The 24,865-nt window shown below is 35.6% G+C and overlaps 1 protein-coding gene across 2 annotated transcripts in view; it reads left to right on the top strand.

Annotated features, from left to right (window-relative positions):
* The window catches only part of LOC150088369 (WD repeat-containing protein 20), a 329,684-nt gene that overhangs the window by 272,428 nt on the left and 32,391 nt on the right, over window positions 1–24,865 (top strand). For both annotated transcript variants that reach the window (XM_090370747.1, XM_090370746.1), the window contains exon 5: window positions 3,017–3,087. The gene's annotated coding sequence lies outside the window, so the exon portion shown is untranslated. The remainder of the gene's footprint in view (window positions 1–3,016; window positions 3,088–24,865) is intronic.

Raw genomic sequence — 24,865 nt, 5'->3', positions numbered from 1 at the left:
ATACTCAAGCATGCCAGAGGTGGAAGGAATTAAAAAAAAATTCAAAGATTAAGGCAGAGTTGAATGTGCATCAGGGTGCAAGAAAAGTGATGAAACCTACAAAAAGAAAAACCCTTCTCATTTTACCCATCCACTTGCTCCAAATGTTTGTCTAGTTCTGCCTTGAATCTGTTTAAGCTATCATCCTCTCCAACAACAGATAGAGGTTTGTTCCGGCAATCAACCGCCCGCTGGCTAAAGGCAAACTTCTGCACATCTATCCTACAACTGTCTTCCCTCAATTTGAATTTAAGTATGCTCAAACCATTTAAGGCTGTATAACACCTTAATCCGATCACCTCACAGGTGCCTAGTCTCCAGACACTGTAATTTGCAAAGCTTAAGCCTTTCTTCATAAGAGCAACCCTTTGTTCCATTCAGTAATCTTGTTGTCCTTCTCTATACTCATTCCAACAGCTCTACATCCTTCTTAAAATGAGGACTCCATACTTATATACAGTACTCAAGTTGTGGCCGGACCATTGCCTTATACAAGGGGATAATCACCTCCTTATCCCTGCTAGAAAAATTTCTGTATATCATTGACAAGACACCATTAGCTACTCTTGCACACCGTCTGCACTGCTCAGAAAACATCATATCTGACTGCATAATTACCCCCAGGTCTTTTTCGTTCTCTACCACTGTTAGTGTAGTACCACAGAGTTGATACGTTACTCTGGGGTTACTGCTTCCCATATGCAGTACTTTACATTTGTCAATGTTAAACTTCGACTGCCACCTCTCATCCCATCTGCCCAACTTTCATAGATCCACAGCAGCGTACTGTCATTGGGGTTATTCACAAACCTGCTGACCTTCGTATTGTCTGCGAACTTGGATATTAAGCATGATATACCATCATCAATATCATTAATAAATACAGTAAACAGTGGACCCAAAACTGAACCCTTGGGGGACTCCACAAATAACATTAGTCCACGAAGAGCAGTGTCCATTGATTACCACTCTCTGTCTTCTCCCACTCAACCATCCCTTAATCCACAGCAGCAATTTGCCTTCAATGCCACACTGCTCCAATTTGTGCACCAGTCTTCCATGTCCAACAGTATCAAAAGCCTTTCTAAGATCCAAATATATGATATCAAAATTATTCTTTGCACCCAGTTCCTTTGTGACCACATCATAGTATCCAGTCAAATTGGTCAGACAAGACTAACCCTTAACAACCCCATGTTGTGTCCAAGCTATAATTGAAATCTTAACTAGATGATCCTGCTGTGCTTCTTTGACCAGTGCCTCCATTAATTTCCCTGGAACAGAAGTTAAACTAGCAGGTCTGTAATTACATGTGTCGCCCTTTGATCCACCTTTGTGAATTGGGGTCACATTTGCACATCTCCAGTTCATGGGTCCAAGGAAGGTCTCATAATTATGACTAAGGGTTTTCTTACTTCCTTTGCTGCCTCCTTTAATATAACTGGATAGTTCCCATCCACCCCCAGGTGCCTTTCTTATATTTATCTTCAACAATTTCTCCTCCACTTTGCTCTCAGTTATTACAAAATCATCTGGCTCACTGCCAGATTTAATTCACCTCTGGCATTCCCCTCCCTGAATAACTCCTCATGTGTGAATGTAGATGCAAAATACTCATTTAGTTTGTTAGCCACCTGAGCAGGATCATCAACAGTTGAACCATCGATATCAAGTGGACCAATCTGATTCATCCCCTTCCTTCCAGAGTTTACATAAGTAGAGAACTCTTTGCTGTTTTTCTTAGCATCCTTTGACAAAGATTTCTCGTAATCTGCCTTTGCCTGCCTAACCATCTTTGTGACTTGGTTACAGACCAGCTTATATCTATCATAGACGTCTGTGTCACCTGTTAATTTATATGCATCCCATGCATTTTTCTTCTCTGCCACATGTCTCATTAGTTCATCTGACATCCATTTGGGCCTAAACCTTGAACAGTATTTCTAGTTGGTATGAAAAGCCTAGTAGCTTCTAAGATTAATTCTTTGAATGCTTCCCATTTTGAATTTGCTGTTGGTAACATCATCATTTGGTCCCACCATATGAAATGCCATGTAATATATGGACATTCTGTAGCATTATGTGGTTTCCACACTGTAGTAGCAGTATGGGGTGGACCCTTTTCTAATTTCAACATGACTATATGCCATGCCATACTATACAGCTTGAAGACATGCAAAAGTCCACTTGCCTTCCCGGACTTTAATGCCCACTGAACACCTTTGGGATGAACTGCAAAATTGTTTTTTGGTCAGTCCAGTGGTATTCAACCTTATTTTTAATAATGGCACCCCTAAGTAATTTATTTTATTTTGCCGCACCGCTAAGTAATTTATTTTATTTTGCGGCACCCCTACTCAATTCAAAACGATTTTCCTTCCTTATAAAAAAAAAAAAGTAAGGAAAATCGTTTTGATTATTTTTAATTGCGTTAAATTGATTTTTAATTGTGTTAAATTGGCTTTTAATTATTTTTATTGTAATGTAAGTATTTCGTTTTAATTTCTGGAGAGTATCATACGGAAGTGTTCTACGTACTATATTGAAGTAAACTCCTATTATTTTACAAATAATTTTATTCTTTATATAGAGGTACTAAATAAACATCGATTATAGATCACCACAAAATTAAAAAGATGCTGTACACCTTTTTATAATAAAATAAACATATAAATTAAAAAATAAGTTTAAGTAACTTAAACCCAAATTACATGGCACCCCTGGAATGTTGTTGCGGCACTTTAGGGTGCCACAGCACCCCGGTTGAAAACCACTGGGTCAGGCCATCAAACCTACAGTCAATAGTTGTGAGGGAGGAATGTATTATAATATCCCTCAAAAAATGGTTAAATGGTTATAGTTGACTATGATATAGTGCATAAGTAAGGCCAAAGGTTGGATGACATTAAATATTTATGTGTGTGTGTGCGTGTTATTTATTTATTCATTCATTATTTTTTTATTTTATTTTTTTTAGAGCCTTGCTCAATGTGTATCTAGCCCAAATACCAACAGTCCCACTGGTGGAACAGTTGTTTAGCAATCAGGGTATGTATAAAGTAGAGAATGACTGTCAGAAAATGATAGACTCAGTATGGTTTTACACTGATGATTTGTGTGTTAATAGAACCTATAGGCAGATGTTCATTTTAAATCATTCATGTCTTCTGCCAGCCAGCCAACCAACTAGTCTCACTGAGAAAACAATAGCTGGCCTTATATTTGCCAGAAATGCTCAGTTTGTATGGATTTTGCTTCCTATTCAGAATGTTAAAACAAAATAATAATAAATAAAATAAAAAAGTTCATTTTCAGAAACTGGAGTGGATGTCCTGTAAACATTAAATGTTTTTGTTTTTAAAAAAAATTATATATATATATATATATATATATATATAACAACTAAATTATTTCATCTGAACTAAATGATGGCATTATAAATTGTTCAATATCTCTTATTAGGCCATTTTGTTCTGTGAATGGTGTTTAATAAATTATGAGGAGATATTTAAAGATTGTGAATTGCATCTGGCACTGCATGAGTAATTTGCAGTCATATGCCATAACTCTTGTTCAGGAAATGTTCTTAGTTGCTACCAAAGCAGGTTTTTAATTATTAAGCAGCTGTTGTTGAAATCTTTGGCTTATTTTTTGCATTGATAACTACTATTAAATTAAGCACATTTAGAAGTATCCTCTTAATTTCTCACTTTATGATATTAATTTCCTTTTTTTTAAGGTAACAAATAAGGGAGGTTTAAAAAAAAAGAAAAAGGGTAGCCTTCTTGCCACTTATTCACATTATACAATTGTAGTTATTTAGTTGAGGGTATGGTATGCAAGCTAAGTATGTTTTGTTGATTTGAGATCATTATAGTTAATATTTATTGTGTAAAATTTTTGTTTTCATTTAATTTCCAAGATGATTTTTTTGAGGAGGGGGTTACTAGAATTGAATTGATTAATAGATTATAATAGTTATACATTAATTACAATAATCATCATGGCATTTATCATTGTTCTGTTGTAATTTCAGAACTTTAATTTTAATTTGTATTTTTCCCCCATACTGTGTTGTGACTTCTAAAGATCATTTCATATAACATAGTAAATAAGATATCTCAGCTATTATTAGATATTAATGTTTACTGTTGGATCTGTTGAAATAGTTTTATTTTTATTCTATAGAAAGAAAGTGAATGAATTGCTCTTTAATACAAAGTTTTAATTTCATTAAAATTATTATTAATAATTGCTGTTACCGTATTCTTCTGGCTGTTTGTTTTGAGAATGGTGGAGATAAAAATAACTATGTATGGCAGTTTAGCAAAGATGCTTTAAGAGCCATTTCTTATAAATAACTGAAAAAAGTTGAACTTTGCTTAGAGAAGAAGTTTGTAGACACAGTATACAGAAACAATTTTAATTTCAGCCAGTAGGTTCACTTTTGAAATGACCTGATATAACAAAATGATACTCTACTATTTACTGAGGTAATTTCTACTTCACCTGTGCAGAGATTTTCTGTGAATGATCTGTCATTTTGTGCCATACATTATATTATGGTACATGCTAAATACTATTTATTTTGATGTTGTTATTAATGAAAACTTAATTCAGCTTACCAGATGATACTTATAATAACAAAATACATGTTCTCATTTCCAAAACAAATTGAAAGATCATCATTGTTTTTCAGAGTATGCTCAAAACATTCCACTATGAACCCACAGTGGACTGTTTTGTAGTGTGACTGTTTGCAAGCCATCATATCAAGTCTTATTATTATTATTATACAATTAACAGTATTAAATAATCATATCTGTGCAACTTTCTTTTACTTTGTAGCTATGTACAAGAATCATTTTGTACAAAGCTACAAAGTAAAAGAAAATAAAGTTTGTCGTTTGCATAAAAGGTATTAATATTTGAACATATTGTTGTTAATTCCTTCACAAGTTTCCCCACTTCCACACTTTGAATAAATATCCTTTCACACACAGTAAGTATATTGTTACTTATTTTCATTTGAATGCCACCACAGAGATGACACTCTTTCAGATATGTCTCCTCATTGCTGGGTGAGTTACCAGTAAACATTCATGCTGCAAAAGTTTTCATAACTGTATGGTTAGTGCTCAAGTATCATTTTTTGTAGCTACAAAGAAAAAAGACAACAGAAATTTCCATGAAAGGCATTTTACTTTCTCTCCCCTTTGACATATATTATGTAATCAAGTCATAACTGGGCTTTCAGCTCCTGCACTTATAGCTGCCAACTCTCTGGATTTACAATAGAGAAGCCCTTGTTTTGCTTGATTCAGCTCCTCCATATCACCATCATAATATGGTGAGATGGATAGAGAAAAACAGTTTCATTTTTTCATCTTTTTCCTTTAAGAAAAATATATATTAAAATTTGAATTTCTCTTATTTTTGTTAAAGAATTGGCCATCAGGTGTGCTGTGTTAATCTACTTTGGAAAATAAAAATGTTGGATAATATTATTATTATTATATAATTAACAGTATTTTTTTCTGTTATGTGCAATCATTTCATAGCACTTGTGTAGTGCAAAGCTAAATAACTGTCTTTCAGTAAGATCCCACAGAAACAGAACCTAATTTCAGAAGACATGTATTGTAAAATCTGGAAAGGGAATATGTTTGTGTTGTGTACTGTGTGTAGATGTGATTTTTCAATTTCAAGAGGCATAAAACATGATGTAATCAGATTTGCAAACAAATAAGCATAAAGGGCAAAGAAAGAAATTAAAAATTAGATTTGGCATTGTGTTGATGATAATGTCATACCTGCACAATGTTTATTTGTTTCTTTGATCTTAGTAGTAGTAGAGGCATATGATGCAAGAAAGCAAGCCATCAATTAGCATCATCCAAAAAAAACCCCCCATTTTGTGCATCCATTCCCTCTAAAGGTTTGCCCAGTTCCTCCTTGAATTTATTTAAGCTATCAACTTCCACAATGACAGATGGAAGTTTGTTCCGGCAATCAACCATGCGCTGGCTAAAGGCAAATTTACGCACATCTATTCTGCAACTGTCTTTCCTAAATTTGAATTTATGCCCTCTCAGGTTCGTGATCTGAGCAGGAGGAAGAATCTCCTTAGAATTGAGCCTGCTCAACCCATTCAAGGCCTTATACACCTCAGTCAGATCACCTAGCAGGTGCCTAGTCTCCAAACACTGCAATTTGCAGACTTAAGCCTTTCTTGTTAAGAGGACCCCTTCATTCCCCTCACCAATCTTGTAGAGTTGCTCAAGCAACTCTACATCTTTCCTAAATTGGGGCCTCCAGAACTCTATGCAGTACTCAAGGTGTGGCCTGATCATTGCATTATACAAAGGAATAACCACCTCCTTTTCCCTACTAGCAAAAGTCTTGTATATCAATTGACAAAGAACCCCATGACCTGCTTCGGCACATGTCTGCACTGCTCAGAAAACTTCATATCTTACTGCACAATTATTCCAAGGTGTTTTTCATTCTCCACTCTACGTGTAGTACCACACAGTTGGTATGGTTTTCTGGGGTTACTTCTCCCCATATGCAGTACTGTGCATTTGTCAATGTTAAATTTCAGTTGCCACTTCTCAGCCCATCCACCCAACTTTTATAGATCCTGTTGCAGTAGCATGTTGCTGTTATTGTTGTTAACAACCTTGCCAACTTTGTATCATCTGCAAACTTGGACATTACACCTTCATCAAATCATTGATAAATATACAAAACAACAGTGGGCCCAACACCGAACCCTGGGGAACTCCACTAATAACATTAGTCCATGAAGAGCCTGTCCATTGATTACCACTCTGTCTTTTCCCACTCAACCATCCTTTTATCCATAGCAGCAACTTGCCCTTAATGCCACACTGCTCCAATTTGTACAGTAGTCTTCCATGTGCAACAGTATCAAAGGCTTTCCTAAAATCCAAGGATATGACATCAAAATTATTTTTTACATCCAGTTCCTTTGTAACCACATCATAGTATCTAATCAAATTTGTGCATAGTCTTCCTCTGAATTGTGCAGGCACATTGTTCAGAAATAGGTTTTCCTGCAGCAAAATATCAAAAACAAGATTATGAAAGAATAAAGCAACGTTAGTGAAAATGCACGGATAAGGAAAAAACTGGTAGTGATGGCTCTAAAAAGTGGCCATTTTTGATTGTTACAAATGGCATAATCAAAATGATTCCAAGCTGTATCCTATTGTGGTGACCTTTTGCAATAATAAGTCAAATTTAAAATATTTGCTCCTAGTGCCAGCATTGAAAGATAATTCTCTAAGATACAACACAGGACATCTGAACAATTGGAAGCACAGATTCCTTTAAGGAACTGTCTGGTGCTTATTGTTGACAGTGCATAAAAACTGGAGTAACAAGGATATTAAAAGAGGAAATTGAGCACCTGGTGGTAAGAGACTCCTTGTCACCTTAGTGTGTGTGTGCTGAAAAGGAAGCTGCATGCCTTCCTGTGAAAGTACATGCATAGTATACATTTACTACTATCTAGAGCAAAGTGCTAAAGGAAATATGGATTTAAACAGTTTCAACTGATGCATGCCACTTAAGTAAAAAATATTCTGAGCGTGCATGTTGGCTGTATTTGGTTAAATGTGTAACTAGACTGTTAGAACAGTGGCAACCATTCATAAGTCTGTTTATAGAAGAGGTTTAAAGTGATGAGGAAAGCCATATGAGCACTTTTCACAGTTACCAATTGAGAAGTACAAGGGATTACTAGTGAGTGCCACTTATTCTTATCGAAATCCATTTCATGATCCAAAAGTTTTCAAAGAAGACATTAATAACTCCCCTAGAAAAAGAACTTCTGGTGAAAGCAATCCTAAACAGGCCAAGCAAACTGATAATTCTAGGCATACATTATCTTCACTTGTGCAAAAATCTGTTTGATTCTGTCTTCTGGATTGAATAGAGTAGTTTGCTTGTTTACTTTCAACATTTTTAAACATTGTTATGTCAGTGTTTGAAGAGCTATGTTTACATGTAGCTTTTCAGTCCAGTATACCTCACATCCAATACTGAGAATCATTGAAGTTCTGTGCTACCAACAGTTTTCAAATCTTCTGTTTCCATTTTGGAAATTGATTACCATAGCAGGCTAAACCAGAAGTATAATTTAAGGTCACAGAGTCTAAAACAAAGATAAGATTCTCTTTGTTTAGTGAGGAAGTATCTTATTGTTGCATTTTTTCCCATTGAAAAGCAATGTTCTTTATAAATGCTGAGGTAGCAAGTTATATCAGTTGGCAGTGTATCATTTTCAAATTTGAAATTTTTGTAGATAAGTTTCCAACACCTCTTGGTGTCATTAGAAAGAAATAGATGTTTTGTCAGGTTCAGTGTGAGAACCTACCAGATGCTATTACGAAGGAAGAATGAATGAGTGTACAGTGGTCCTTGGAGGAGTGAAAAATGCACAAGGAAGCTTGAATTATAACTAATGTCTGAAGTTCTGCTTAGCATTAATAAGTCCTCATATTAATGCTGACTGTGAGAAAATATTCAGCCAGTTAGAAAAACAGTTGATTTTCCTTTCTGGTGAAGCTTTGGAAATGCTCTTGATATCCAAGGACATTGTTACGAACAGACTTTGATTCACATTTCTGAAGAGGGATAAAGTGTGCAACAATATCTTTCTTAAAGCAATTGGGATCAGTTGATGTCTAATAGAATATCCAAACAGAAATCCACATACAGGAAAATCCTAGGTAGCTAATGTTTGAAAGCATACTGCAAGTCAAAGTTGGTAAGCTGTGTTCCCTTAAGATGATTACCTTCCTGCCAGCGAGGAGACGTTCATTGAAACAGTGCCATCTGATTGGTGGCGCCTAACCGAGAGTAAGTAATGACGTGCTTCTCCACTCCGGAACGATTCATGCATTCGATGTTTCAAATAACATTTACTCTGTAGCTATGTACAAAATGGCGTTTGAGTACTAACTGAAAATTCATATGTTGGTTAACCAGTTTTGAACATTTTTTACATGGAAATTCATGATACATAGCTTTTGCCCATTCAATTTTTTTATGACTAAAAAATCACAAATTAGTGATTTTGTGCCATCTGCTGGCAGTTTTGTTATTAATCAGGTCACCTTACTTATGATCCTCATAAATAATGATGTTTTATATTTATAAATTACCTGTATTCTGTTGTGATTTTGAGAGATGAAAAACTATAGCTTCCAAGATTAAAAAAAAAAAACCACCCCTCCTGAGATCAGCTAAAAAATTCATTCAATTTCTTCAATCCTAAAGAAAAGTATTCTTTATCTTTGCCTGGTATCCTTCAACATTCCCCTCATCTTCTTGTGTTATCTTCTCTATATTATTGGGCATTGCTTATTTTAACTCTCCCACACCTACAATGCAAGAGAGCAGTTTCTGTAATTACTCTAGTAGCCATGGGAACCTGTGTTAAGGTTAGGTGACTTAAATTGTTTCTAAATTATAAAAACTTGTGTTGCTGACCTAAATTCCCTTTTCTTTGTGGAATTAATTTATTTATATGACAGTTAACTACCATGATATGTGTGTATGGTAAACTTATCCCTCCAAATGCTCGAGGTATTAAATTCACAAATTTATGCCTTATATAATTCCTGCTTAATACTGAGGGTTTACTTTTTTAATATTTTATGTTATTTATTAAATAATATGAAACCGCAAGAGCTGTCACTGCTTACGGTGTTTAAAATACTCATCTTTCACAAGGTTATTTCCAACAGTCAGTGTGTAAGCCTTTACCATTTATGCTGGAATATTTTTAAATCATGGTCGATTTAGAATGTTGATAAATCTATTTTTTCCGTGAGCTATTCTGAATACCCTTCTGAATTTATTGAAAAAATATTACTGTGGATTCTGTAGGTGGAGTACCATAACAGCCATGCTTTTTTCACTTCAGGCTGTCTTTAGCTAGTCTTGGGCAGAGATGTAGTTTTATTTTTTATCATAGAAACTTGGGCTTTCCTTCCATGCTTGGTTAAACTGGCCTTGAATACTATAATTTTTAAATCCCATATACTGATGCCGGATGGATTTTGTCACTTTGGTGTCACTCTTAGCCTAGCTCGGAATTCTTTCTCTGAATTTTCAAATGCTATTCTAACATTCCTCTCATCTTCTTCTTGTGTTTTCTTCTCTATATGAACTCTATTTATTATTCAAGAATAAAATTGAGTTCCATAAGTAACTCAATATAAGGACTTTCATAAAAAAATTTAGTACTTCAAATATAAATATTTATTGAATGTTATTAGATTGGTGTGGGTTCGTAACCACTGCATAACTGTTGAATTTTTTATTTTGGGTGTATTTTGATATGAGCCCAGTTTTCAGGTTTGAGTATATCCTACCAATAATTCAGATGTTTTCAGGAACTGCTGCTTACTTTTGAGTATTCTTTTGCTAACCTGGCAGTGGTGGCGGTGCAAGCCTCATAACACAAATGCTGGTGCATCAACTGACAAGTGCTTTTTCTTTTCTTTTTTTTTTTTTTTTTTTTTAATTTCTAGAAAAAGCACTGATGTTTTTTGAATTGTCCATGGATTATAAGGAGAGTTTGGCTTTTCTTAAAAGATTGCAATATTTATTGCTTGGATATTGCCATTTTATTTTATTATTATTTTTTTTTAATCACTAGTTATTCTCAAAAAAAAAAAAAAAAAATATATATATATATATATATATGTATATATATGTGTATATATATATATAATATATATATATATATGTATCATATCTATTCTGATCTATTTTCCATTTGAAAAGACTGCTAAGTGCACAATTTTAAGCTTGTGCATGCATGTATATTTCTACTTATTATATGTACAAAATACAGTCCATTCCAGTTATTTGGGACACATCGGGACTAGTGCATTTTGGCCCGATTAAGCGACTGCCCCAATTATCCAAAGTTTCACGTAAATAGTTAAAAATGCAATGTACCCCCCCCACCTTTTTTTTTTTTTTTTACAATTGGTTCACTGTACAATCAAATACAATCAATCAAGCGGAGATGGGAGAAATCCCAGGTGACACGAACATGTTCAATCAAATCACGTTACGACGAACTCAACATAGTAAAGTACCGTTCACTATACGATGTGCAGTAAGCGCCGGTCATTGTGATCACATTTGTGAATTGAATTTTAATTCTATTAAACAGCGATTCTAATTAGCGAAAATAGGAGGAATATATCCACAGGCTATAAAAGCAAAGATATATTAAGCACAAATTTACCCTTTATTACCTTACCAATTAAAAAATACGTGAAAATCGGAATAATTAATACGTACTGTAATATGTACATACGAACTAGTTGACATTTCTGTTCACTGACATTTGTGGGTGGGGGTTAAAATTTAAAACAGTAAAAAGATAAGCAATCAATAACAAAGAACACGGCACACACAAATTGCAAGTAACACGATATGTGTAAGTGAGAACCGAGTAACGAGTTACAAAGCTTTAAAAATATGATTGAAGATTTCGTGGAAGTATAAACACATTTCACCATAATAACCCCACAGAATTCCAGCTGTCGGTATTATCACAAATTCAGTAAGATGGAGTTTACTGTCCGTTTATGATAGATTTCACTAACAAAAAAGCCCAATAAACAGGTGACTGCTAATTGTTTTTATTGTTTTATGGTTGTGACCTTCAGAATTTCGACCGAACCACGTGGTACCATCGGAGACAATCATAGGGTTATCTCCAGTGCTGCGGTCTCCTGCCCTGATTAAACGGCATGCTGTCCCAATTAAGCGAAGTAAACCCTGGCTATTTTCTCGATTGGTTTCTGTTTTTTAAGATTTTCCCCAAATAAATGGCTGGCCCGATTAACCGGTGGCCCAAATAACCGGAATTCACTGTACTTCTAAAAAATTAAAAAATATGTACATATTAGATATAATTCTACACTTCAGTTTTAATAGACTGATGCAGTGTTACTCTGTATCATCTACTTTACGTAGCAATGAAGATAATGAGATTGAGAATCTTTGATGTTCACTTTCAAATACATAGGTAAAGATACAAAACTGACCTACGAGCAAGTTCAGTCCAAATTATACATTAACAGCTGAATCGAAAACAATTTGGCCTTCCTAAAGACAATTCCAAACTCAATCTGATACTGGGCTCAATGTAAGCGCAATCTATTCGCTATGATTAGACAGCTTGGTAAACCTGCAATATTCTTAACTTTGAGTGCCACTGAAATTGGTTAGCTGCACTTGCTTCAGCTATTGTACAAGTTACAGAATATGGGGCATGATATTAGTAAGGATGATGTGAGTGATATGGACTTCATGTAGAAGGCACTGTAACTTGAACAATATACTTCAAGAAGATTGTGGATGTAATTATGAACATATTGCAGTTGAAACATTATAGCCCATTTAGTCAATTTACATTGTCAACTTTTTTGCTATTTCTAATATATATATACACACACACACACACAGGCTGGCCTCGATTAACGCGATTAATTCGTCCCACGAGCGCATCGCGCAAAATGGAAATGCATTAATCGAATATAATAATCAATAGGAAATATTATAATTGGTCCTTGACCTTCTGGAATGTCCATAAAGAATTTAAAAAATACCTTTTAAATAACTTTTTAACTGTATACAATGTAAAAGATAATGAAAATAATTATGGAATTAAATGTTTATTGCATAAAACAGCGGTTCCCAAACTGTGCGCTGTGGAATATTTTAAATTTTCGAGGGAAACACGGCAATACTCGACATCTCTCGGACACCGCGCGAACTACTAGTTCTCAGTTTCAACGTTTCTTATTAAGTTGTTTGGACCTAACTACTAAACGGAACTGTTAGGTATTTCTTTTGGTCTGGGTGCACCTTGAAAAAATTACTGAGACAGTAAGGGCCCCATGAACCAAGAAAGTTTGGGAACCTCTGACATAAAATACACAATGAAGAAATGACTTGCGGAAATATTGGAACAGTGTTGACTTTCTCTTTTCATCAATCAATTTCCGATAACCGACAACAGTCTTCTCTGGGCCCTGGCGAAATAAATATCGCAGAGAACCTCAAACCTTTTGTTTGAGGTTCTATGCGATATGAAAGATTTCATCTAATTCTTTTACCGTTATCTCCTTCGCGGTAACATTTTCATCTGGCTCATTTAAAAATTTGAATTTTTATGTAAGTGTGCATTGACTATTAGCAGGAGACAAACAAGTAACATGTCTTCTTCCGATGGTTGATGGAACACACTGAGACGGGCAGCAGGCAAACGTTTGTTTATTGACCATACGACTCGCGGTAAGCTTAATGCGCGATTCAATTCTTTTTCAACTATCGCATTAAAAAAAAAAGATCGCATTAACTGGAAATTTGCATCATGTAAAGTGAAAAGTGGTATAATTTTTCAATTAGCGTTAACTGAAAATCGCGTTAATCAAACTCGCGTTATGCGAGGCCTGGGTGTGTGTGTGTGTGTGTGTGTGTGTGTGTGTGTGTGTGTGTGTGTGTCATTATGATCTATTTTCCAGTTGAAAAGACTGCTAAGTGCACAAAATTTTAAACTTGTGCATGCACATATATTTCTGCTTTATTATATGTACAAAATACTTCTAAAAATTTAAAAAATATGTACATATTAGATACAATTCTACACTTCGGTTTTAATATATTTCCCCAAATTTTATTTCAAATTTGGTGTCACAATGCGTGACTTATACTTACTTGTCCTTCAGATATTGTTGCATTTCTGCATCTTTTTCTACATGAAAACTGTAACAAAATCTTTCGAAACCTATGTTATTATAGATGTTTATTTAACTTTTGGGAGTTGAAAGGCAATTAATCTTGAATGTTAAACAAACACAAAATCTGAAACTTCACAGAAACATGAGTTCTTATGGTACATTTCGTGTAAACGGGAAAAGTGTTACACAAATTGTGCACAGCACGTTTATATGATGTGCTGTGCACAATAATATTAATCAAAATGAATAAATGAGAGCCCCTTACAGGTGCTCTCATTTAATTATTCTGCAGAAATGAAGAAAAAAAAATTTAGGAACAATTCCAGTAAATGTCTGACTATATATAATTTTAATCATTACTGAAAATGTTACCTGATAGGTGCCATGCCACAACTGCTTTGTTAATGATCTAGCACAGTGGCTCTCAACCTTTTTTTAATACTTGTACCACCAAAACCAAAATTGAAAAATTTCGGTACCACTCATTAAAATATTTATGTATTTGTATTAAAAGGAAAAGTCAAGAATATTTGCATAAGGCTATGTTATAAATTATACATATTTTTATTTCATTTTTAATACAAAAATTGAACAAACTAAATAACAAAAATTGAACAAACTAAATAACAAAAATTGAACAAAACAATACAAAATAAACTATAAAATACTTCATTAACATGAAAATTTAATTGTAATCAATAACAATTAAATACAATAAATCAGGAGAGCTTAAACAAATATTTAACAAAAATAATTTACTTAATGTGACACTTGAGTTTGTTTGACAGTAATTAGTTTCTTTATATCTGTTCTATTTTACTTAATTTCAGACATAAATTTGGCTCTAAAGTGAGTCTTGTTCTACATTTGTTTTTTAAATACAGCATAAAATAAAATCCTGTTTTACATAAATATGTCGAACAAAATGGCATTAAAAATTTTATTGCTCTTTCTAAAATTTCTTTAAAATCTTTCTTCCAAAAGCTGATTAAAGTGTTGTTTTTGAAATTGTCCATTAAATTTCTGTCAAAAGAAATTTCTAAAAGTTGCTCTTTTAGAAGAAAAGAAAGAAGAAGGATGTTCTGGTACATAATCTAAAGAAAATGGATTCTTGATCCAGTTTTATTTTTCATAATCTTTTGGGAAATACAATTTGAAATTATGTATTAATTGAAAACAATGACTTTTTATATTTGATACTAATTCATGTCTCAATGTTAAATTATTTTCTCCAAGAAAATTTTCTGAAGTTGACAGGAAACTTAAGACCTTTTTATCCAAGTCTTTGATGTTTGCATTTACTTTGTTACTAGCAAGGGGATGTTCATGTGTTGTTGGGGCAGACCCCAGAGTTTCCCCCATTAGCCACTGTTGTGCATCTTTTGAAGAAGCTTGCGCCAAAGCCAGCCATTTGTATGTGGTGTGTTGAGTGTGTAAGTGTGATGATATGTTCTGTCATTGGGTTGGCCAGCACCTGGCTCTTAGCAGATGAGAAGCAGCAACACCTGGTCACAGCATTCCACCCCATCCCCACCAAGTGTAGGCAGTCAGGATTTACTATCGTCTTGCTTCATCTACCTAGGACAAGTCCCAGGGAGATGGTAATAGAGAAGAAACAGAAGAAGTACATGAGATAGGAGAAGTATAGGAACTGGGTAGAATTGGAATGGTGTAGCAAAGTGATGGATCGACAGGGGGATCCAACAGGAAAGGGAGAATTAAGAACAGTAGCAAGAAAATAGCGGAGAAAAAGTAGAGTGTGAAGATTTCATCTCCAGCAGATACCTTCAATCTTCAAACTAGAAGATAAAGCATGTTATTTACACAGTTCATATCATGAGGAGTACTCCTGCTCCAAGACAATGTCACAAAAATATACAAATATATACAAGGTCACAAATATATACCAAAACACTAAGGGTATAAAATTCAGTAACTATTTACGTCTTCCAAGATGAAAGTTTGTATGGAGCAAGTCCATTTTATACAGTTTCGTCTAACTGAACAACTACATTAACATTGTTACAACTGTACAATAGAAAAGCAAAATTGTGCATATATACATTAAAAATAAAATTTTATGAAACAGGATGATCCTGTTTGATCCAAACAGGCAAAAACAACAACAGTCTGGTCTAGATCACTAACTTCATTAATACACAATGTACACTACTCTATGTAAAGTAACATCCTAAAAGAAACAAAACCTACTGTATTAGTCACTTGGGTTAAGCAGAAAAAAAATCAGCAACATTCTGAATTTGAACTCTAAGAAATCATTGATGCACAATATATACACAATATACAGTTTTATCCTAGAGGAACCAAACCTACAGCCTTTATCACCTGAGTGAACCCAATGTGTTCCAAGGTGAAAGTTTATAGAGCAAGAACACCTTATGTCTTCCAAATATGAAAAGTCCACAAAAGTTAAATAAACATTCACTTTAGTCAACCAAGACCAAGAATCCAATCAGTTTAATCAAATATAATCTCAATCACATTACTGTGTTTGCCAAAGAGAACCTCTTCTCTTGAAGGCTCTACCAGCAAAGGTATTAAAGATTACAAAAATGTTCTGCGAATGAACCAGAGCCATTTTTATTCTGGTGAGAAATTTTGAATGCTGATTTCTAAATCTAGTCGAAGATCATTGTATGTGAGGAAATCAAATAACACGTGATCAGTGGTTTCTTCAAAACCACAATGACATAGGGTTGTTGACAATAATCCAGGCTTAAAGAACTTGCCATTGAGACTACCATGTCCAGTAAGTAGAAACATGCCATATAAGCTGGGAGAAAGCCAAAGAGAGTCCTTTTTATAAAATTTCATAACAACTGGGAAGAATTCCCTTCAGTTGAATTCCAATGTTGTTGACAATTAGATACAAGAAGAGTGCGAATTCATTTCTCTTGTGTTAAGTTGGCACCTAAATCTATATGAATCTCACCAATTGAAGCAGGGGTGTTTTTCTTTAAGTGATACTTTAGAAATCTGTTCTGCACTTGTAATGAGCAGGAAGCTTATCCAATAAGACTTGAAGAGCAGCTGTAGAAGTTGTCCTACAAGCCCTGGACATTAGCATTTAGCATTAGTAGAGGCATTTGATGCAAGAAGACACATAACCGTCAAGCCTTTGCCATCTTGAACCATTTTTGGAACAACCTTCATTCTCATGTATTTCCAGAAAATTAAGGTGCAACACCTTATGTTTTGCAGGATTAAACATAAATTACCATTTAAGATCATATGTATAATAAATTTAAGATCATATGTGTACCTAATCTAAGTCATTCTGAAGCAGAATAACCTGGTCTTGCTTTTAAATCAGCAAATTTTGGCAGCTTTTCTTGCACACCCTCATCAATATCATTATAGGAAATCAGAATGGAAGGGGGAGCACTCATCACCCTGGTTCACTCTGAAGAATGTCACATCTTATTTCACTCAGCCATATCATGATCCTTTAAGAATCCTCCTTGTAACTCCAACATGTTCTGGTTTTTAAATAGTCTCTTATGGAGAACTGAAATCTAGTTGTACAATATGAAAATTGTTTCCTGCAATCTAAATGCTTTGACTTCCTGTGAGACAAGACTTTCTCTTTGCAAACCTATGTTGTTATCTCTTCAGTTTCATTTTTACCGATATATTTCTATATTTTATCCTTAATCATTGATTAGCATTAGCATTAGTAGAGGCATATGATGCAAGAAAGCAAGCTTATTCAGCATCAGCCAAAAAAAAAAAAAAAAACACAACCACTACTCCCATTTCACCCCTCCGTTCGTTCGAAATACCTGTCCAGTTGAGCCTTAAATTTGTTTAGGCTATCAACTTCAACAACAAGTGATGGAAGTCTATTCCACAAACCAACTGCCCGCTGGCTAAAGGCAAATTTCCGCACATCTATCCGACATCCGTCCTTCCTCAATTTGAATTTATGCCCTCTTAGGTGATTATTCTGAGCAAGAGGAAGAATCCCATCGGCATTGAGCATGCTCAAGCCATTCAAAGCCTTATACACCTCTATCCAGCTTACCTCGCCGATGCCTAGTCTCCAGACTCTGTAATTTGCAAAACTTAAGCCTTTCTTCGTAAGAGCAACCCTTTGTTCCATTCACTAATCTTGTTGCCCTTCTCTGTACTCGTTCCAGCAGCTCTACATCCTTCTTGAAATGAGGCCTCCAGACCTGTATACAGTACTCTAGGTGTGGCCGGACCATTGCCTTATACAATGGAATAATCACCTCCTTATCCCTGCTGGAAAAATTCCTGTATATCATTGACAATACTCCATGAGCTACTCTTGCAGCCCGTCTGCACTGCTCAGAGAAATTCATATCTGCCTGCACAACCACCCCCAAGTCCCTTTCATTCTCTACCACTGTCAGTGTAGTACCACAGAGTTGATACGTTGCTCTGGGGTTGCTGTTTCCCATGTGTAGTACTTTACATTTGTCAATGTTAAACTTCATTTGCCACCTCTCAGCCCATCTGCTCAACCTTTCTAGATCCTGTTGCAGCAGCATATTGTCAGTAGTGTCCTTGACAACCCTGCCAACCTTTGTATCGTCTGCAAACTTGGACATTAAGCTTGATATACCATCATCAATATCATTTATAAATACAGAAAACAATAATGGACCCAACACTGAGCCCTGAGGGACTCCACTAATAACATTAGTCCACGACGAGCAGTGTCCATTGATTACCACTCTCTATCTTCTCCCCCTCAACCACCCCTTTATCCATAGCAGCAATTTGCCTCCAATGTCACACTGCTCCAATTTGTGTAGCAGTCTTCCATGTGCAACAGTATCAAAAGTCTTTCTAAGATCCAAGTATATAATATCAAAGTTATTCCCTGCATCCAGTTCTTTTGTGACTGCATCATAGTATCCAATCAAGTTGGTCAGGCAAGACTTCCCCTTAACAAAACCATGCTGTGTCTGAGCTATAACTGAAGTCTTGTCTAAATGATCCTGCAGTGCTTCTTTAACCAGTGCCTCCATTAATTTTCCTGGAACAGAAGTTAAGCTCACAGGTCTATAATTACTTGTGTCAGCCTTTGATCCTCCTTTGTGAATTGGGGTCACATTTGCACATTTCCAGTCTATGGGTACCTCCCCTGAGTCCAAGGAAGCTCTCATAATTATGGCTAAGGGTTTGCTTACTTCCTTTGCTGCCTCCTTTAATATAACTGGATAGATCCCATCCACCCCGGGTGCCTTTCTTGTGTTTATCTTCAACAGTTTCTCCTCCACTTTACTCCCAGTTATTTCAAGATTCTGTAGCTTACTGCTAGAGTTGAATACACCTCTTGCATTCCCCTTGCTGAATAACTCCTCATGTGTGAATGTCGATGCAAAATATTCATTTAGTTTGTTAGCTACCTGAGCAGGATCATCAACAGTTGACCCATCAATATCAGGTGGACCAATCTGATTCATCCCCTTCCTTCTAGAGTTTACATAAGTAAAGAATTCTTTGCTGTTTTTCTTTGCATCCCTTGCCAAGGATTTCTCGTAATCTGCCTTCGCCTGCCTAACCTCCTTTGTAACTTGGTTGCATATCAACTTGTATCTATCATAGGCTTCTGTGTCATGTGTTAATTTGTAAGTATCCCATGCATTTTTCTTCTCTGCCATATGCCTCATTAGTTCATCTGACATCCATTTTGGCCTAAACCTTGAACAATATTTCTTAGTTGGTATGTAAAGCCTAGTAGCTTCCAAGATAAGTTCTTTGAATGCTTCCCATTTTGAATTTGCTGTTGGTAACATCATCAGTTGGTCCCACTGTATAGAATTTAAATACTGTCTCAGTCCATCGTAGTCGCCTTTACGGAAGCAATAACCCTTCCCTTTACCCCTAATGGTAGTTACCTCTTTGAGTAAATCCCACTTCAGCACACTGTGATCACTGCCACCTAGTGGTTCATTTATCTGCAGATTCTTAATGCATGAAGAATCACTGCTGATAATCAAATCAAGAGTATTACTCCCTCTAGTTGCCTCCCGAACATGCTGATGTAGAAAACAATCATCCAATAAATCCACAAAAGCCCTGCTAGTGTGTGAGTAACCAGCCCCCAAATTCCAGTCAATATCTGGGAAATTAAAATCTCCCATTATAAGACTCTCTGATTTACTGGCCCACTCTATTTCCCTGTACAGTTCCTTATTATACTCATCAGAATCATTAGGCTTATAGCACACTCCTACTCTCAATTTTGATCTCCCAATGCTTATGTCACACCAAACTGACTCAACACTGCACTGTCCGGCGATGTCGACTGGCTTCACTTCCTTGATTTTTATGTGTTTCTTAACTAATAGCATAACCCCTCCCCCCCTCCTATCCTGTCTATCCTTTCTGTAGACGTTGTACTCCCCAAATTGCAGTTCTGCATCCCTTATATCTGTGTGACACCACGTCTCTGATATCCCAACAATATCTGCCTTTGATGTTTTGAGCAATACCTCAAATTCATCAAATTTATTTACTAAACTCCTAGCATTGGTGTACACGCAAGTATACCTGCACCTGTTTCTATTCTTAGCTACTCTAACACAACCCATGTGTTTACTTGTACCGCAATTTCTGCCAGCAGTTTCTGAAATACCATGCATCTTGTTTTTCAGGCTTCTGCTCATTCTAATAGAAGCAGTGCAAGAATCTCTTTCACCTCTGCCAGTGGCTACTGTCAATCTATTGGTCTTTGTCTCCCCCCAAGCTAGCAGTTTTCCGACCCACCTAACACTGCCTCGATAGCATCAGCAAATATTCTTGCACCCTTTCTATTTAAGTGTATCCCATCCCTGTAGAAGCAATCTCTCCTGTTAACAAGTACAGTCCAGGCTGAAAAAAATTCTACCCCTTGAGCCTTGCACAATCTTTCCAGGGCCGAATTGATCGACAAGGCTCTCATCATATACTCCCTCCTATCGTGTCTGGGCAGAATTGCAGACACTTTCAAATTCAACCCTAATTCTCAGCTTTTGTTCAACAGTGACCTGTACTTGTTAAGTAATTCTGCCGGTCTCCTACTCTTAATATTATTAGTATTAAGTAATAATGTTGCCCTCTGACATAAGTAATAATGCTGCCCTCTGAACTTGTAGCAGCTTCTTTGTCCGCATGGAAGCCCCAAACTCCTGCACCATATGTAATTACCAAAAAAGATACAGTCTAAGCAATTTGTCTAAGTTTAGCCAATAGGACCTTGCATTTATCTTTTACGTATTTGACATGAGGAATAAAACTTCTATGATCATCTATTAGGATGGCAAGGTATTTTACAGTAGAAGAATAGCGAATAGCTTGCTCCCTGTACTTTATTATGGGAGGATGCCCAGGATCTAGTCTTCCTTTTAACAACATCTGGTACGTTTTGGTTATTGAAACATAACAGTGTTAATGTCCAGTTTGACAACTCTACGTGTCTCTAGCCACGTGTCAAAGATATTCCAACGAAGGGGTCCAAGAATGAGAATGGACCCCTGCAGGCAACCTCTAGTAACAGATCTGGAAATTTCTTCAATACCACATCTAATCTCCCTTGTATAATGTCTTGAAAGCTTTTCAAGACATTATACAAGGGAGAAGATACCTGGGCCTCCCAGAACCTCTCCAGGGCACCCTGCCTTCTAGGGTGTCAAAGGCCCCTTTGATGTCCACAAAGTGACCCAGCAAATATCTTGTAGAATTCTGTTCACAATAATCAAGAAGTTGATGAATGGCATCTTCCATGCCATGACCTTTGACAAAACCAAACTGGGAGAGAAATGAAAAGAAATGAGAAATGAAATGAAAGCCTTCCCCAACACAGGCAGCAAGGCTATAGGCCTGTAGGAAATAGGGTCAGTAGCGGTTTATTAGGACTTTTGTTACTAACAATGAAAAGAGTCACATTTGGTTCTTGTAAAGTTAAATTCAGATCATTAAGTCTTCCAAAAATATCAGCTAAATATGCTAATCTAGCCAACCATAATTCTTTAAAGAAAGTCTTTTAATTCACATTTTGAATTGCAAAGGAAAACTTGCACTTCCAATCGAAGTTCAAAATATTTCATTTGCAGTTGTTTCACTAAATCCTTACACAGACCTTTACTAAATCTTCAACGCTGCACAGTAATTTACTAACGCAACAGTGCCGTACTTTCAGCAACACTGCCGAGTAAGAGTTTTCCAGGAAGGAGTAAAAAATAATGCAAGATAAGACTCTCGTGATTTTAAGCTTTCCGAGAAATATATAGCTATCCGCTAGGAGTTTGAAAAAACAAAATATTTGAAAATCAGCACAATTTGTGAACTTGTTAGATTGAAAAAAAGATAGGTAAAATATGTAATTATTTACCTTTAGAGGGGAAAATTTTTAATGTTTTATTTTTAATAATTTCATAATTTTAAAAAATTCAACCGTCTGTTATTCACATACCACCAAATCTTTTTCCACGTACCACTGGTTGAGAAATGCTGATCTAGCATATGATGCAGCTATCAAAATATAAGTCCCACAGGGATATGACTCTATTAAATATTACAAATCCTTACTGCAGTGCAAATTGCATCAGATCTAAGAATGATTAAGGCACACAAATAGGACAGATTGACATATTAGTGTAACAGTGGGTCTTTTCACATGCTTGAACATCTGCCTCGTTGAAGTGTTTCCAATTGTAGAACTTGAAAGTTAGAAAATAAGAAGTTTTTAATCTATTTTATTCTGTATTTGGTTTTTTCTTGTACCTTTATTTGGTGCAAGAAATCTAGTTTTTGTCCATTTTTCATTGCAGAGAAGATATGAAATTTAATCCTGACTTTTTTTTTTTTTTTTTGTAGGTAGTATTCATTTTCTTCCTTCAGTTGCTTATATTCTATCTTGTGTATATATCTTAGCTCTTCACTTTACTGTTTATTTTAGACAGAAATGCCAATCAATCCAGTTTTTCAGTTTCTATTCTACAACTTTAGAATTCTTGCCACCAAAACAGGTTGTAAAAAATTCTGTCTACATTCCTCATTTGTACATCTCTACATTTGGGTTTAAATCTTTCATTTTTTCTGCCATTTTCAAGTTGTCCTCTATTAGATTTTCACTATATTTGGTTGGCGGATGCCAAGACAAGTAATTTGATATGTTAATTGTGTTCCTGTGCAATTAACATATCAAATTACCTATTCAAGCCCAAGCTACAGCAATCTAAAGTTTGGCAATCTAAAATTCTTCCTCGTTTTGCTAGCGGAAACCAAGAAAGTCTCAAGAACTTTATAAATAATGCTTATCGCTACATTCCCCATATTTAAAAACATAGAAAAGCATTATTTGCACAGTTATGGTTAATATTTAGTGAAATATGAGCATTTTGGAAATAGTTGTCACTATACTCTTGTTACTGTTGTTGCATCAGGATAAAAATCAGTCAGAATTCAATAAATTTAAATAATAAATATAATAAATTAATAAAAGCACATTTGAATACTTTTATATTAGTCAGACATTTAATCCTACCTTTAAATTATAATAATCCATGTTCAAATGATCCAGGAAGTTGAAATTTCCAGCAGTAACGACTCTCGACAACCATCCTCAGTCTACAATCTCGTGAATCCCCTCTTCTGCATGGCCACTCTTGTCAATTTCCACAGGCAAACCTCCGGAGACTAGAGGCAGCAAGGTTATATATTAGCTGTTATCAATATGATGTGTGATATCGTATTAGTAACTAGACAGTCCACCATTGGTCAGGACTGTCTAGCAGCCGGCCTGCGAGAACACCATATTAGAGCTGTACCCTTGAAATATAAGGAAGATTGGATCTTGCGATGATGCCCATCTTAACCTCAAGATGTCAATTATATGGAAGAAATGTGGTGAAGGTTGCCAGAGCTTTGATCTGAAGCCTAAATATGGGTTCCACCACTTCAAGCCTCCAGTAAGTAAATTGGGGGTACTGCACTGGTTAATGAATCATGTACCACTTGATATTACCTAGTAATACAGAGGAGCAGCATTTCTCCATGTGTGGATGCCACACCTTGACCCCTGCTTAAGTTGGTTTGCACTTGGGTGGTCATCTCCAGTATACTAGGTGCCATATTTCAGGACTTGTGCACAGGAGTTATACCAAGTGTTAATTCCCACCATTAAGAAGGTGCAACTGTATATCGGTTCTATTGATTGAAGGTTGAGAAGACAGAAGATATTGTTGACAGTAGATTTGAATTTCTGTAGATTGTAATTTTCTGGAAATACATGAGAATGAAGGTTGTTCCAAAAATAAAAGTAGAAGGGATAAATGGGGAAGAGAACAAGTAGGTTCTCTCAGCTTGGAGTTGTACAGTGAATGGATACCGATGGCCTGCTGCACGTGTTCATACGGATTTAGAATTAAAGTATACATTGAGCAACGGCACCTTTCTTGAATTTTCACAAGATCTAATCTTCTCTGGCTTCATTCAAAATTTTATATTTGTGTCCCTTGGTTTTAGTTTCACCTGTCAATGGAAAAATATCTCCCCCATTTGTTATTCTTTAAGGGCCTTAAATATCTCTCTTGGGTCACTCCTGAAGTGGCCATGCTCCAATTGCCGCAGTATGCATTGTCTAAGATGCTCCTCATAAATAGCCTTCACAGTCTTAATCAATCTAGCTGCCCTTATTTGGCTGCCTCTCCAAAAGTTATGTTTTTTTTTTTTCTAAATCTTTTTTAGATGATTCTCACAAACTGAATACATTATTCCAGATGTGAGCTCAAAATTATTTCATAGTGAGGCTTCCTGGCTGCAGATGGCACTGTAAAGACACATAACCGTCAAGCCTTTGCCATCTTGAACCATTTTTGGAACAACCTTCATTCTCATGTATTTCCAGAAAATTAAGGTGCAACACCTTATGTTTTGCAGGATTAAACATAAATTACCATTTAAGATCATATGTATAATAAATTTAAGATCATATGTGTACCTAATCTAAGTCATTCTGAAGCAGAATAACCTGGTCTTGCTTTTAAATC

This window comes from Mastigoproctus giganteus, chromosome 3 (genome assembly GCF_048544385.1).
Source record: "Mastigoproctus giganteus isolate SK-2022 chromosome 3, ASM4854438v1, whole genome shotgun sequence".
NCBI lineage: Eukaryota > Metazoa > Arthropoda > Arachnida > Uropygi > Thelyphonidae > Mastigoproctus > Mastigoproctus giganteus.
The sequence above is the reverse complement of the archived record's forward strand: the minus strand, read 5'-3'. Positions and strand labels throughout refer to the sequence as shown.